Raw genomic sequence first — 15000 nt, 5'->3', positions numbered from 1 at the left:
GATGTACACAGATAATGTAAAGCCATGGACGTGTGTCAAGAGAGCTAAAAGAACACCCTCACCAACAGCTTGACAAAGCCAACATACGATGAACACGTAGTCGTCTCTCTCCTCTCCTCATTTTAGTCCCTGGACAAATCCCCCCCCCCCCCCCCCCCCCGGCCTTGTGGGAAGGAGGCGGCGCTGTGGTGGATGAACTGAAGGGAAAATCCGCTTACCTTGGGGTCAAGCTGTGGACATCCCCTCACACGACACCACGACTGCCAATCAATACACACACCGCCACACACTGTCCACACTGTCCACACACTGTTCACACTGTCCACACACCGCCACACACTGTCCACACACCGTCCGACTGACTGCCTGGATAGTACAGTCTGGATCCAACGGATAAAAGGTGGGGGCAGGGGTGAAGTGGAGGGTGGTGGAGGGAAGTTGAAGGGGGCGGGGGGGGGGGGGGGGGCGAATATTGGGGTCTGGGGGTGAATCAAATGTCATGTCCATTTCTGCCTCCTCGTTCATCTGTGTGGAATTAGCTCAGCTGGCTCGTCAGCCACTGAAGGAGAGGTAGGTATACTTCAACAGATAAAAACTAAACTGCAGAATCACAGTTTACTTCGTACAACTGATCAGTGATACACACGCTATTACTTCAGTGGCATCCCATTCCTATGACCGTGTTCTGCTGAGGAAGGCAGTGTGTGAGGTGATGGTGATGAGGAAGGTATTGAGGTGATGGTGATGAGGAAGGCAGTGTGTGAGGTGATGGTGATGAGGAAGGCAGTGTGTGAGGTGATGGTGATGAGGAAGGCAGTGAGGTGATGGTGATGAGGAAGGCAGTGTGTGAGGTGATGGTGATGAGGAAGGCAGTGAGGTGATGGTGATGAGGAAGGCAATGAGGTGATGGTGATGAGGAAGGCAGTGAGGTGATGGTGATGAGGAAGGTAGTGAGGTGATGGTGATGGTGATGAGGAAGGCAGTGTGTGAGGTGATGGTGATGAGGAAGGCAGTGAGGTGATGGTGATGGTGATGAGGAAGGCAGTGAGGTGATGGTGATGAGGAAGGCAGTGTGTGAGGTGATGGTGATGAGGAAGGCAGTGAGGTGATGGTGATGTGGAAGGCAGTGTGTGAGGTGATGGTGATGAGGAAGGCAGTGAGGTGATGGTGATGAGGAAGGCAGTGAGGTGATGGTGATGAGGAAGGCAGTGTGTGAGGTGATGGTGATGAGGAAGGCAGTGAGGTGATGGTGATGAGGAAGGCAGTGTGTGAGATGATGGTGATGAGGGAAGGCAGTGTGAGGTGATGGTGATGAGGAAGGCAGTGTGTGAGGTGATGGTGATGAGGAAGGCAGTGAGGTGATGGTGATGGTGATGAGGAAGGCAGTGAGGTGATGGTGATGAGGAAGGCAGTGTGTGAGGTGATGGTGATGAGGAAGGCAGTGAGGTGATGGTGATGAGGAAGGCAGTGTGTGAGGTGATGGTGATGAGGAAGGCAGTGAGGTGATGGTGATGAGGAAGGCAGTGTGTGAGGTGATGAGGAAGGCAGTGTGTGAGGTGATGGTGATGAGGGAAGGCAGTGAGGTGATGGTGATGAGGAAGGCAGTGAGGTGATGGTGATGAGGAAGGCAGTGTGTGAGATGATGGTGATGAGGGAAGGCAGTGTGAGGTGATGGTGATGAGGGAAGGCAGTGAGGTGATGTTGATGAGGAAGGCAATGAGGTTATGGTGATGAGGAAGGCAATGTGTGAGGTGATGGTGATGAGGAAGGTAGTGAGGTGATGGTGATGAGAAAGGTAGTGAGGTGATGGTGATGTGGAAGGCAGTGTGTGAGGTGATGGTGATGAGGAAGGCAGTGAGGTGATGGTGATGAGGAAGGCAGTGTGTGAGGTGATGGTGATGAGGGAAGGCAGTGAGGTGATGGTGATGAGGAAGGCAATGAGGTGATGGTGATGATGAAGGCAGTGAGGTGATGGTGATGGTGATGAGGAAGGCAGTGTGTGAGGTGATAGTGATGAGGAAGGCAGTGAGGTGATGGTGATGTGGAAGACAGTGTGTGAGGTGATGGTGATGAGGAAGGCAGTGAGGTGATGGTGATGTGGAAGGCAGTGTGTGAGGTGATGGTGATGAGGAAGGCAGTGAGGTGATGGTGATGAGGAAGGCAGTGTGTGAGGTGATGGTGATGAGGAAGGCAGTGAGGTGATGGTGATGAGGAAGGCAGTGAGGTGATGGTGATGAGGAAGGCAGTGTGTGAGGTGATGGTGATGAGGAAGGCAGTGTGAGGTGATGGTGATGAGGAAGGCAGTGAGGTGATGGTGATGAGGAAGGCAATGAGGTGATGGTGATGAGGAAGGCAATGTGTGAGGTGATGGTGATGAGGAAGGCAGAGAGGTGATGGTGATGAGAAAGGTAGTGTGGTGATGGTGATGGTGATGAGGAAGGCAGTGTGTGAGGTGATGGTGATGAGGAAGGCAGTGAGGTGATGGTGATGAGGAAGGCAGTGTGTGAGGTGATGGTGATGAGGAAGGCAGTGTGTGAGGTGATGGTGATGGCCCTCCTGCAGCAAACCTGCTTTCCGTGCTGTGACCCATCAGGATCTGTGCCAGGGAAAGTCGTTCAGTGAAAGACGTTTGTCACACTGCCTTGCCAAGCAAGCTTCTTGATCAACAACCGTCAAAAATTATGGTTGGGAGATCAATGCTTGAAGATAATGACCGCTGTGGTCATCCAGTAACAGTAACCATGGTTACTCCAGAGAAGGTTAACTTAATAATATCAGTGATTACGGAGAATCCAAAAATTACATATAATGAAACAGAAGTTACACTAACTTTTCAGGGGGAAGTATGATTGTAATTTTGTGTGTGTGATCATCTTGGCGTCGGGAAGCGTTGTGCCCGCTGGGGCCGTCATGACTTGGGGCCTCATGACTTGGGACCCTCATGACTTGGGGCCTCATGACTTGGGGCCTCATGACTTGGGGCCGTCATGACTGGGGGCCGTCATGACTTGGGGCCGTCATGACTTGGGGCCTCATGACTGGGGGCCCTCATGACGTGAATAATGAACAAAAGAAGGCGAGGGTTTGTTGGAGCACACACATGATCCAACAGCTTGACAGAGGAAAATCATATCGCGTTAAAATCTAATCAAAGTAACATTCAGCGGTCTGGATAATCCCAGGTGATAACCCACTTGTAAAATGTACATAACAAAATCCACAAGTGCAGACAAGCAAACTGTGGTGTATTTCCATTCAAAATCCGGCCATGTCACTACCATACATGTATACAACTTCTGGGCCGAAATCCAATGACCTCACACCGCAACACCAACCATCACCCATGTCACGTGCTGGCCTGGCCTGTCTCCTTTGTGTTTTGTCTGAAGCCGATCGTTTTCTGTGGCTAATCTGCGAGACATGGTTTGTTGTCTTGTCTTGTCTTGTCTTGTCGTGCAGTACGTGAAGTCTGTCTGCTGTCCACTCACGGTTCAAGGCTGTGCAGAACGAACTGTCGGCGACATCTTTCATTGGTTTTCCTCCTTTCACTCATCCCCTATTTTCTGGGTCAGGTTGGCAAGGAGGGGGGAGGGGATTATTGGGGGAGTAGCTGGATCTTTAGATCTTTCTGTTCTTGAACTTCTGTTCACCTGCGTCGTTGTGTAAGAAAATAAAGCATATGTTGAATTTTCTTTCGGAGTGGTTTGCTTCAGTCTGAACGTTTTGACCTGCTGTAGGAGACGGGCGCAATAGCCGAGTGGTTAAAGCTTTGGACTGTCAATCTGAGGGTCCCGGGTTCGAATCACGGTGACGGCGCCTGGTGGGTAAAGGGTGGAGATTTTTACGATCTCCCAGGTCAACATATGTGCAGACCTGCTAGTGCCTGAACCCCCTTCGGGTGTATATGCAAGCAGAACATCAAATACGCACGTTAAAGATCCTGTAATCCATGTCAGCGTTCGGTGGGTTATGGAAACAAGAACATACGCAGCATGCACACCCCGGGAAAACGGAGTATGGCTGCCTACGGGGTAAAAATGATCATACACGTAAAAGCCCACTCGTGTGCATACGAGTGAACGTGGGAGTTGAAGCCCACGAACGCAGAAGAAGAAGAAGGCCTGTTGTAGGAGACCTGTTCCTTGCGTTGGTGGTGGTCCTCACACACTTTTTTTAAAAAAATTTTTTTAAAAGATTTGGGTGTGTGCCACGTTACACCTGACACACAGTATGAGGCGTGGTGCAGAGCGTTCTGCTAGAACTCAGGGTCTCCTGCTGCATCGTGACAGTGTCAGTGCAGACACTTCAGCAGCGACCTTTCCAGTGCACGATGACAGTTCAGATGGTCACATATCCCACATAGTTACTCCCTCGATGTGTACACTTGTGGTTAGTTCCTGTTCACTGTGGACAAGCCACAGCTGAAGGGAAGACAGTTCCAGTTTGCTGAAGATGTTCCTTTTCTTCCAGAGCGTTATTGTGGGTATCGCCACCTCCATCCCCACCCATCCCCCAACACCACTTCCATCATCAAACCATCACTACTACCACTGCCTCCCCCCCCCCACCCCCGCACTCCTCCACCCCCCTCTCTCTCTCTCTTTCTCCGCAGTCATCGTGAGTCAGTAGCAGACAGCAGCAAAGGTCATTGTTCTTCCTGTCCATCACTTGTTATACGTGATTCTCTCTCTCTCTCTCTCTCTCTCTCTCTCTCTCTCTCTGTCTCTCTCTGTCTGTCTGTCTGTCTGTCTGTTGTTGGTTCAAGACAGTACATTCGGAGCTGAACTGATCTGAGGATAATGCTGAATCCTACCCCACAGCGACAGACGACGGAACGATGAAGAGGCCAACACGGTAAACACACACACACACACACACACACACACACACACACACACACACTATATATATATATATATATATATATATATATATATGTATGTATGTATGTATGTATGTATGTATGTATGTACCGTTCATCGTGAATACGAACAACATTGACACAGAGATAGGCGAAACTGCGACTAACACACAAATGCAAAATATATATTGAGCGACATGCGACAGGGGTAAATATGAGTGTAGCAGTGTAGTTGTAGTTATTGTTTTCGCTGTTGTTGTTGTTTGTTGTTTGTCGTCGTCGTCGTCGTTGTTGTGGCAGTCGTTGTTGTAGTTATGTCGTCGCTATGACACTGGTGGGTGGGAGAAGGAAGGGGCGGAGCACCTCTGATGCCCTCAGTGTGGCCCAGTGGTACGTCGCCAGACTTGGAAGCGAAATCCCGAATGTTCGAGTTCCACACACACACACAGCGGGGGTTTTACTCTCCACTCCACTGGACCTTGTGTGGTGGTCTGGGTGCTAGTCATTCAGATGAGACGATAAAGACAAGCCCCGTGTGCATTTCACACGTATATTGTGTACATCATTTGGGCTGCTCTAGCCCGGGACAGCGTGCCGCTGGATTGGAAGGTTCTTTGGGGGTTGGTGTGTGTGTGTGTGTGTGTGGAGAGGGGGTGGGGGTGATGGGGGGGGGGGGGGCATTTGTTTTTTGTTTTTATCTTGTTCTCAGCCCTGGTGACTCTCCTGACACAACGAGCAAAAAGCAACATTCAATCAATCAACCAAACAGTTAACCACAAAACAAACAAACAGAAACCCCAGCGAAAACCAAATAAACAAATGAACTGAGAGCAGGGTCAGACGATTCAGTCGATGTCCATTAGCATTACAGATGTGTAAGGCAGACATCGTCTGCTGCTTACATTGACCAGCTACGGCAGGACAGAAGGGTACAGTATAATGAGCACATTGCACTATACAGTACAGCGGTAGAATGAGTATAGTGCACTATACAGTACAGCTGTAGAATGAGCACAGTGCACTATACAGTACAGCTGTAGAATGAGCACAGTGCACTATACAGTACAGCTGTAGAATGAGCACAGTGCACTATACAGTACAGCGGTAGAATGAGCACAGTGCACTATACAGTACAGCTGTAGAATGAGCACAGTGCACTATACAGTACAGCTGTAGAATGAGCACAGTGCACTATACAGTACAGCTGTAGAATGAGCACAGTGCACTATACAGTACAGCTGTAGAATGAGCACAGTGCACTATACAGTACAGCTGTAGAATGAGCACAGTGCACTATACAGTACAGAGTATAATGAACACAGTGCGCTATACAGTACAGCTGTAGAATGAGCACAGTGCACTATACAGTACAGAGTATAATGAACACAGTGCACTATACAGTACACAGTATAATGAACACAGTGCACTACACAGTACAGAGTAGAATGAACACAGTGCACTACACAGTACAGAGTAGAATGAGCACAGTGCACTATACAGTACAGAGTATAATGAACACAGTGCACTATACAGTACAGAGTATAATGAACACAGTGCACTATACAGTACAGAGTATAATGAACACAGTGCACTATACAGTACAGAGTATAATGAACACAGTGCACTATACAGTACAGCTGTAGAATGAACACAGTGCACTATACAGTACAGAGTATAATGAACACAGTGCACTATACAGTACAGCTGTAGAATGAACACAGTGCACTATACAGTACAGCTGTAGAATGAACACAGTGCGCTATACAGTACAGCTGTAGAATGAGCACAGTGCACTATACAGTACAGCTGTAGAATGAGTACAGTGCACTATACAGTACAGCTGTAGAATGAACACAGTGCGCTATACAGTACAGCTGTAGAATGAGCACAGTGCACTATACAGTACAGCTGTAGAATGAGTACAGTGCACTATACAGTACAGCTGTAGAATGAGTACAGTGCACTATACAGTACAGCTGTAGAATGAGTACAGTGCACTATACAGTACAGCTGTAGAATGAGCACAGTGCACTATACAGTACAGAGTATAATGAACACAGTGCACTGCACAGTACAGCTGTAGAATGAGCACAGTGCACTGCACAGTACAGCTGTAGAATGAGCACAGTGCACTGCACAGTACAGAGTATAATGAACACAGTGCGCTATACAGTACAGCTGTAGAATGAGTACAGTGCACTATACAGTACAGCTGTAGAATGAGCACAGTGCACTATACAGTACAGAGTATAATGAACACAGTGCACTATACAGTACAGAGTATAATGAACACAGTGCACTATACAGTACAGCTGTAGAATGAGCACAGTGCACTATACAGTACAGAGTATAATGAACACAGTGCACTATACAGTACAGCTGTAGAATGAACACAGTGCGCTTTACAGTACAGCTGTAGAATGAGTACAGTGCACTACACAGTACAGAGTATAATGAACACAGTGCACTATACAGTACAGAGTATAATGAACACAGTGCGCTATACAGTACAGCTGTAGAATGAGTACAGTGCACTACACAGTACAGAGTATAATGAACACAGTGCACTATACAGTACAGAGTATAATGAACACAGTGCGCTATACAGTACAGCTGTAGAATGAACACAGTGCGCTATACAGTACAGCTGTAGAATGAGCACAGTGCACTATACAGTACAGCTGTAGAATGAGCACAGTGCACTGCACAGTACAGAGTATAATGAACACAGTGCGCTATACAGTACAGCTGTAGAATGAGTACAGTGCACTATACAGTACAGCTGTAGAATGAGCACAGTGCACTATACAGTACAGAGTATAATGAGCACAGTGCACTATACAGTACAGCTGTAGAATGAGCACAGTGCACTATACAGTACAGCTGTAGAATGAGCACAGTGCACTATACAGTACAGAGTATAATGAACACAGTGCACTATACAGTACAGCTGTAGAATGAGCACAGTGCACTGCACAGTACAGAGTATAATGAACACAGTGCACTATACAGTACAGAGTATAATGAACACAGTGCGCTATACAGTACAGCTGTAGAATGAACACAGTGCGCTATACAGTACAGCTGTAGAATGAGCACAGTGCACTATACAGTACAGCTGTAGAATGAGCACAGTGCACTGCACAGTACAGCTGTAGAATGAGCACAGTGCACTATACAGTACAGCTGTAGAATGAACACAGTGCACTATACAGTACAGAGTAGAATGAGCACAGTGTACCACACAGTACAGCTGTAGAATGAGCACAGTGCACTGCACAGTACAGAGTAGAATGAGCACAGTGCACTATACAGTACAGCTGTAGAATGAGCACAGTGTACCACACAGTACAGCTGTAGGATAAGCACAGTGCACTGCACAGTACAGCTGCTCCCAACAACACCCCCAACATCACACAGCAGTGTCAGATGTGACGATTCAAAGAACACTGTAGTGCAATCCTATTGCCGTGCTTTACAATCACATCCCCATGTCTTGCCGTAAACAAAATGCAATACCAATACAACGCAACGCAACACAATGCAGAACAACACAATGCAGAACAACACAACACAATGCAGAACAACACAACACAATGCAGAACAACACAATGCAGACACAACACAACACAACACAATGCAGAACAACACAACACAATGCAGAACAACACAATGCAACACAACACAACACAACACAATGCAGAACAACACAACACAACACAATGCAGAACAACACAACACAATGCAGAACAACACAACACAACACAATGCAGAACAACACAACACAATGCAGAACAACTCAATGCAACACAATGCAGAACAACACAACACAATGCAGAACAACACAACACAATGCAGAACAACACAACACAACACAATGCAGAACAACACAACACAATGCAGAACAACACAACACAATGCAGAACAGCACAACACAATGCAGAACAACACAACACAATGCAGAACAACTCAATGCAACACAATGCAGAACAACACAACACAATGCAGAACAACACAACACAATGCAGAACAACTCAATGCAACACAATGCAGAACAACACAACACAATGCAGAACAACACAACACAACACAATGCAGAACAACACAACACAATGCAGAACAACACAATGCAGAACAACACAACACAATGCAGAACAACACAACACAATGCAGAACAACACAACACAATGCAGAACAACACAACACAATGCAACACAACACAACACAATGCAGAACAACGCAACACAACACAATGCAGAACAACACAACACAATGCAAAACAACACAACACAATGCAGAACAACGCAACACAATGCAGAACAACACAACACAACACAATGCAGAACAACACAACACAATGCAGAACAACACAACACAATGCAGAACAACACAACACAATGCAGAACAACACAACACAATGCAGAACAACACAATGCAGAACAACACAACACAATGCAGAACAACACAACACAATGCAGAACAACACAATACAGAACAACACAATGCAGAACAACACAACACAATGCAGAACAACACAACACAATGCAGAACAACACAATGCAGAACAACACAACACAATGCAGAACAACACAACACGATGCAGAACAACACAACACAATGCAGAACAACACAATGCAGAACAACACAACACAATGCAGAACAACTCAATGCAACACAATGCAGAACAACACAACACAATGCAGAACAACACAACACAATGCAGAACAACACAACACAATGCAGAACAACTCAATGCAACACAATGCAGAACAACACAACACAATGCAGAACAACACAACACAATGCAGAACAACACAACACAACACAATGCAGAACAACACAACACAACACAATGCAGAACAACACAACACAACACAATGCAGAACAACACAACACAATGCAGAACAACACAACACAATGCAGAACAACGCAACACGACCCAAGACAATCTGTTACACCTCAACGCAACACAAGACAACACACTACACAGGGCAATGATGATCGATTTGCACAGTGCCAGACACGCTTACTACCAGCACAATGATTATTCGGGTTCCAATCGTGACAGCAGCTGGCGAGGGCAAATAGGGTGAAGATTACCCCCAAACCCCCACCCTCACCACGACCCCCCCCCCCCCCCAACCCCCTCCCTACTCCAGGACTCCTTACCTTGCATACTTCCCACCACCCCATCCTTATATCTAAAACTGACCAAGTGTTAGCATGCCACACCTCTCCCAATACCCTTGCACTGGCTCCCCATTCAGTCCAGCATTTTGTTCAAACTCTCTCCACTCAGCACCTCATCTCTCACTGGCCCAGAATGTCTCTCTGGTATTCTTCGTCAGTACAGTCTATCACGAAATCTCTGTTCATTCTACTGATAATCGTTTTATTCGTGTTCCATCTGTCAGAACAAAATCCTTCGGTCAACGTGATCTTTGCTTTCAGGGTCCACCCACGAGTGACATCTCTGAAGACCCATCTATCGCAGCGGTATTCATGTATTTGTCCAACACAGTTCCAAACTGCATCTCATCCATGCTGTCGATGCTGTGTATTTTTATGCGTCTGTCCGTGTGCATGTGTGTGTGTGTGTGTGTATGTGTGTGTGTGTGTGTGTGTGTGTGTGTGTGTGTGTGTGTGTGTGTGAGAGAGAGAGAGAGAGAGAGAGAGAGAGAGAGAGAGAGAGAGAGAGAGAGAGAGAGAGAGAGACACTACTTGTTGTGAAGGAGTTCCCGGTATCACCACGGGGGCTTTGCGTTGGGATGACATCCTGACTGCCAGCCCAACAGACAGCAGCAACATGGCCAGTTGTTTCCATAACATCAACATATCCCGTATACAGAACCTCGAACATAGAGACGTGGACTGATGGCCTAGAGGTAACGCGTCCGCCTAAGAAGCGAAAGAATCTGAGCGCGCTGGTTCGAATCACGGCTCAGCCGCCGATATTTTCTCCCCCTCCACTAGACCTTGAGTGGTGGTCTGGACGCTAGTCATTCGGATGAGACGATAAACCGAGGTCCCGTGTACAGCATGCACTTAGCGCACGTAAAAGAACCCACGGCAACAAAATGGTTGTTTCTGGCAAAATTCTGCAGAAAAATCCACTTCGATAGAAAAAAAAACAAAACAAAAAAACTGCACGCAGGAAAAAAAAACACAAAAAAATGGCTGGCACTGTAGTGTAGCGACGCGCTCTCCATGGGGAGAGCAGCCCGAATTTCACACAGAGAAATCTGTTGTGATGAAAATACAAATACAAATAACTTGTACCTGGGATACATTGTATTGTGCTGTTGTCTTTTTTTTTGTTATTGTTGTTCTTTACTTACACACACACACACACACACACACACACACACACACACACACACATATATATATATATATATATATATATATATATATATATATATATATATATGTATGTATGTATGTATGTATGTATATACTGTTTGTTTGTATGTTCCAACATAATTATTTCTCTGCACCAAATCCCAGCTGTTCTCCTCGAGGACTCTGAGTCGACACGGTGCAACGCCACCCGTATATATATATATATATATATATATATATATATATATATATATATATATATATATTTTTTTTTTTTTTTTTTTTTTTTTTTTTTTTTTTTTTTTCCCTGCAAAGTTTATTTGATTTACAAAGTGCGTAAATTTGTTATTCCTTCAACATTTTGCCGAAGACAACACGGTTCTTGCCGTGAGTTGTTTATGAACGTGCATGCTGCACACGAGTACCCCGGTTTATCGTCTCATCCATAAGACTATAACCCAGTCCATCAATCAAGGTCTAGTGAAGGGGAGGGGACGGTAAAAATCCCGGTCTGTACATATGGGATTCGACTCAGTGAATAACTGCTTCCTTGCTGGGCACAGTACTGCTGGGGCTGAGTGAAGGAAGGAAGGGAGGAAGAAAAAAAGGCAGGAAAGACACACCAAACGAGGACGTTCAGTTCAGTCACATCAGCTAAGCAAACGCCTGATCAGCAGCATAACCCAACGCGCTTAGCCAGGCCTCGAAGGAAACTGAATAAATAAATAAGTTAATGAATAAATAGAAAGAAAAAAGAAATTAACTCAAGAAGCAATGAAGGAGGGAAAGAAGGATGGAAGGACAAAATAATCAAACAAATGAATAAATGATTGGCTGGTTGATTATTGACTGATCGATTAATTGAATAAATGAATGAATCATTATTGATTACTTGATTCACTTGCTTCTTTGCTGACGTGTTTGCTTGAGAGATTGGACTCCAGCAGGTGATGTCTGTGGTGTTTTACACCATATATCGAGGACTAGTGGAGTGACTGATTCACTGTATGAACGCACTGATGGCTGGGCTGGCCGACTGATTGTTTTCCATGTTTGCATATTTGTTTGCCGATTCAACTTTCGGTAAATCATAGCTTGACAAACTCGTTTAACTGAAGAATCATTACAAAACAAACAAGCAAACAAGCAAACAAACAAAAAACATAAAAACAACAAAACCGACAATACACACGATAACAACCACAAGAAAAACCCATCAGAAAATGTAACTCACCCAATTAAATGCCAAAGGTTGAAAAAAGCGACCAGCACGCTCACTGCAAGGCAAACAGACCGCTACAGCGAGGAAGATGAAGTAAAATCCTTCCTTGTCACTGTTACCACAACACAGCACGTGCAATACGCTCTGCACTGTGCTTTCAGCATATCACACACACACACACACACACACACACACACACACAAACGATTTCAGTACTAAACACACAGACAGTCACTGAACTCACTTTTCGTTCTCTCACATCTGACCAGTCAGCACTGTTGGCTCCACAACACAACACTCTTTCAGATCCATCACGAACACACTCTCACACTCAAAAAAAAAACGCGCAACAAATAAATCCTCAAACGCGCGCGACTCAAGTGCTCGGTCTTTACAAGCTAACAGGTTGGTCGTCTTTGTGGAAGAGAAAACGTGTCACAAAGCGCAACAGTTCCCCGCAGCGTTCTGTGATTTGGGGCTGCTCGCGCGGGGCACGCGGCGCCTGGGTCTGGAAGAGGCCCACAGACAGACAGACAGCGAAGGCCACTCTGGCATGAACTCTCACCACGTTTGACAGAATCAATAATCGATCAGCACGCATGCGCATGCGCTCGGTAGCATCCGGTTCCGGTGAAGAGGACCTTGCCGAAGTGAAAGCCTAGGAGGTCACATCTGGGTCTTTCTCCGCAGAACAGTAGTGGCCTTCAGTCAATTGTCCGGGTAACTCGTGTACTGACAAACAAGTATCTATTCCTCCTATGCCCATCGATAGAAACGGTACTCAAATGTAGTTCCTTGAAACTATATTATATGTGTTGGTACTTAATGATGAAAAGCCGACAAAACAGCAACGGTACTCGAATGTAGTTCCTTGAAACTATATTCTATGTGTTGGTACTTAATGATGAAAAGCCGACAAAACAGCAACGGTACTCGAATGTAGTTCCTTGAAACTATATTCTATGTGTTGGTACTTACTGATGAAAAGCCGACAAAACAACAACGGTACTCGAATGTAGTTCCTTGAAAATCTATTCTAAGTACTTGGTACTTAATGATGAAAAGCCGACAAAACAGCAGCCAGCCAAACACAAAGGGACCACCAAACACAAAGGGACCACCAAACACAAAGGGACCACCAAACATACCCAACAGTTTCAGTTTCTCAAGTAGGCGTCACTGCGTTCGGATAAACCCATATACGCTGAACCACATCTGCTAGGCACATGCCTGACCAGCAGCATAACTCAACGCGCTTAGTCAGGCCTCGAGTACATGCATATATATTTGTATACCTATCCGAGCGGATTTCTCCCAAAGAATTTTCCCAGAGGACAACATTCTCGTTGCCATGGGTTCTTTTTCAGTGCGCCAACTGCGTGCTGCACACGGGACATGGGTTTGTCGTCTCATCCGAATGATTATACGCTCAGTTTGATTTTCCAGTCAAAAGTGGGAGAAAGGGCTAGAGCGAGATTCGAACACAGACCCTCACGGACTCTCTGTATTGGCAGACGAGCGTCTTCACCATTCTGCCACCTTCCCCCTTAAACATCCCCAACATCATAACCGCAATAGCAACAACAACAAAACCACTCTGGGCAATGTTTTATGTTGTACGAATCGGTCATTGACACTGTGTATAATGATTGTGTACATAGATGCATTAAGAACGTTTTTAACTCTCTCCATACGAACGGCGAAAGAGACGACGTTAACAGCGTTTCACCCCAATTACCATCATCAAAATATTGCAAGCGGAAGGCTCTTATACTGAAGACGTGAATGTTGACAAAGAATACCACAATTCTGAGGACGGAAGCTAAAGGTTGGGTCATTCAGACACCCACTGGACATCCGAGGGGTTTGTGTAGAGGAGAAGAGAGGATTGGCCGTACTGAGTGAGTTAACGTAAAACAAATAATCCACAACCACCGTTGGAAAAAAAAAAAAAAAAAAAATATATATATATATATATATATATATATATCCACATTTCGTCTCCTGTGCTTTTCGAGTAAAGACATAAGAACGTGTAAACCGGTGAATAACATTGTGATATACTCTACATTTCTCCCCCTCCACTCTTCGACTGGCATTCTTTTCGTCTCTTGACAGGGGAAGAAAGTGCAAAGTATATATTACAACGCTGTTTAAACAAATTTACGATTTTTCCGTCTAAGGGAGTAAACTGAATGGAAAGAACACAGGGGGAGAATGTGGATGTTGCCAACAACAACAACAGCAGCAGCAACAAAAACGATAAAGATGATAATACATGGAAATGGAAGCGGCAATATCTCAATTTTCCTCAAAGAAAAAACAAAACAATGTTGATCTTTTCTGACGCAGACCAGTTCTCGTTTGAACAGTCCAGGGAAATAAGTGTAGTGTACATCCGTTGACACAGCCACCAACGAGATTTCTCTGTCTGTCTGTTTCTGTTTCTCCCCCCCCCTCTCTCTCTCTCTGTCTGCCTGTCTGTCTCTTTCTCTCTGTCTCTGTCTCTCCCTCTTTCTTTCTCTCTCTGTCCCTTTCTTTTGCCATTGCGACCTATTCGTTCTTTTTTTCTTTT

Source organism: Babylonia areolata, chromosome 11, assembly GCF_041734735.1.
Source record: "Babylonia areolata isolate BAREFJ2019XMU chromosome 11, ASM4173473v1, whole genome shotgun sequence".
In the NCBI taxonomy this organism is placed as follows: Eukaryota; Metazoa; Mollusca; class Gastropoda; order Neogastropoda; family Buccinidae; genus Babylonia; species Babylonia areolata.
This window is presented reverse-complemented; position numbering follows the sequence as displayed.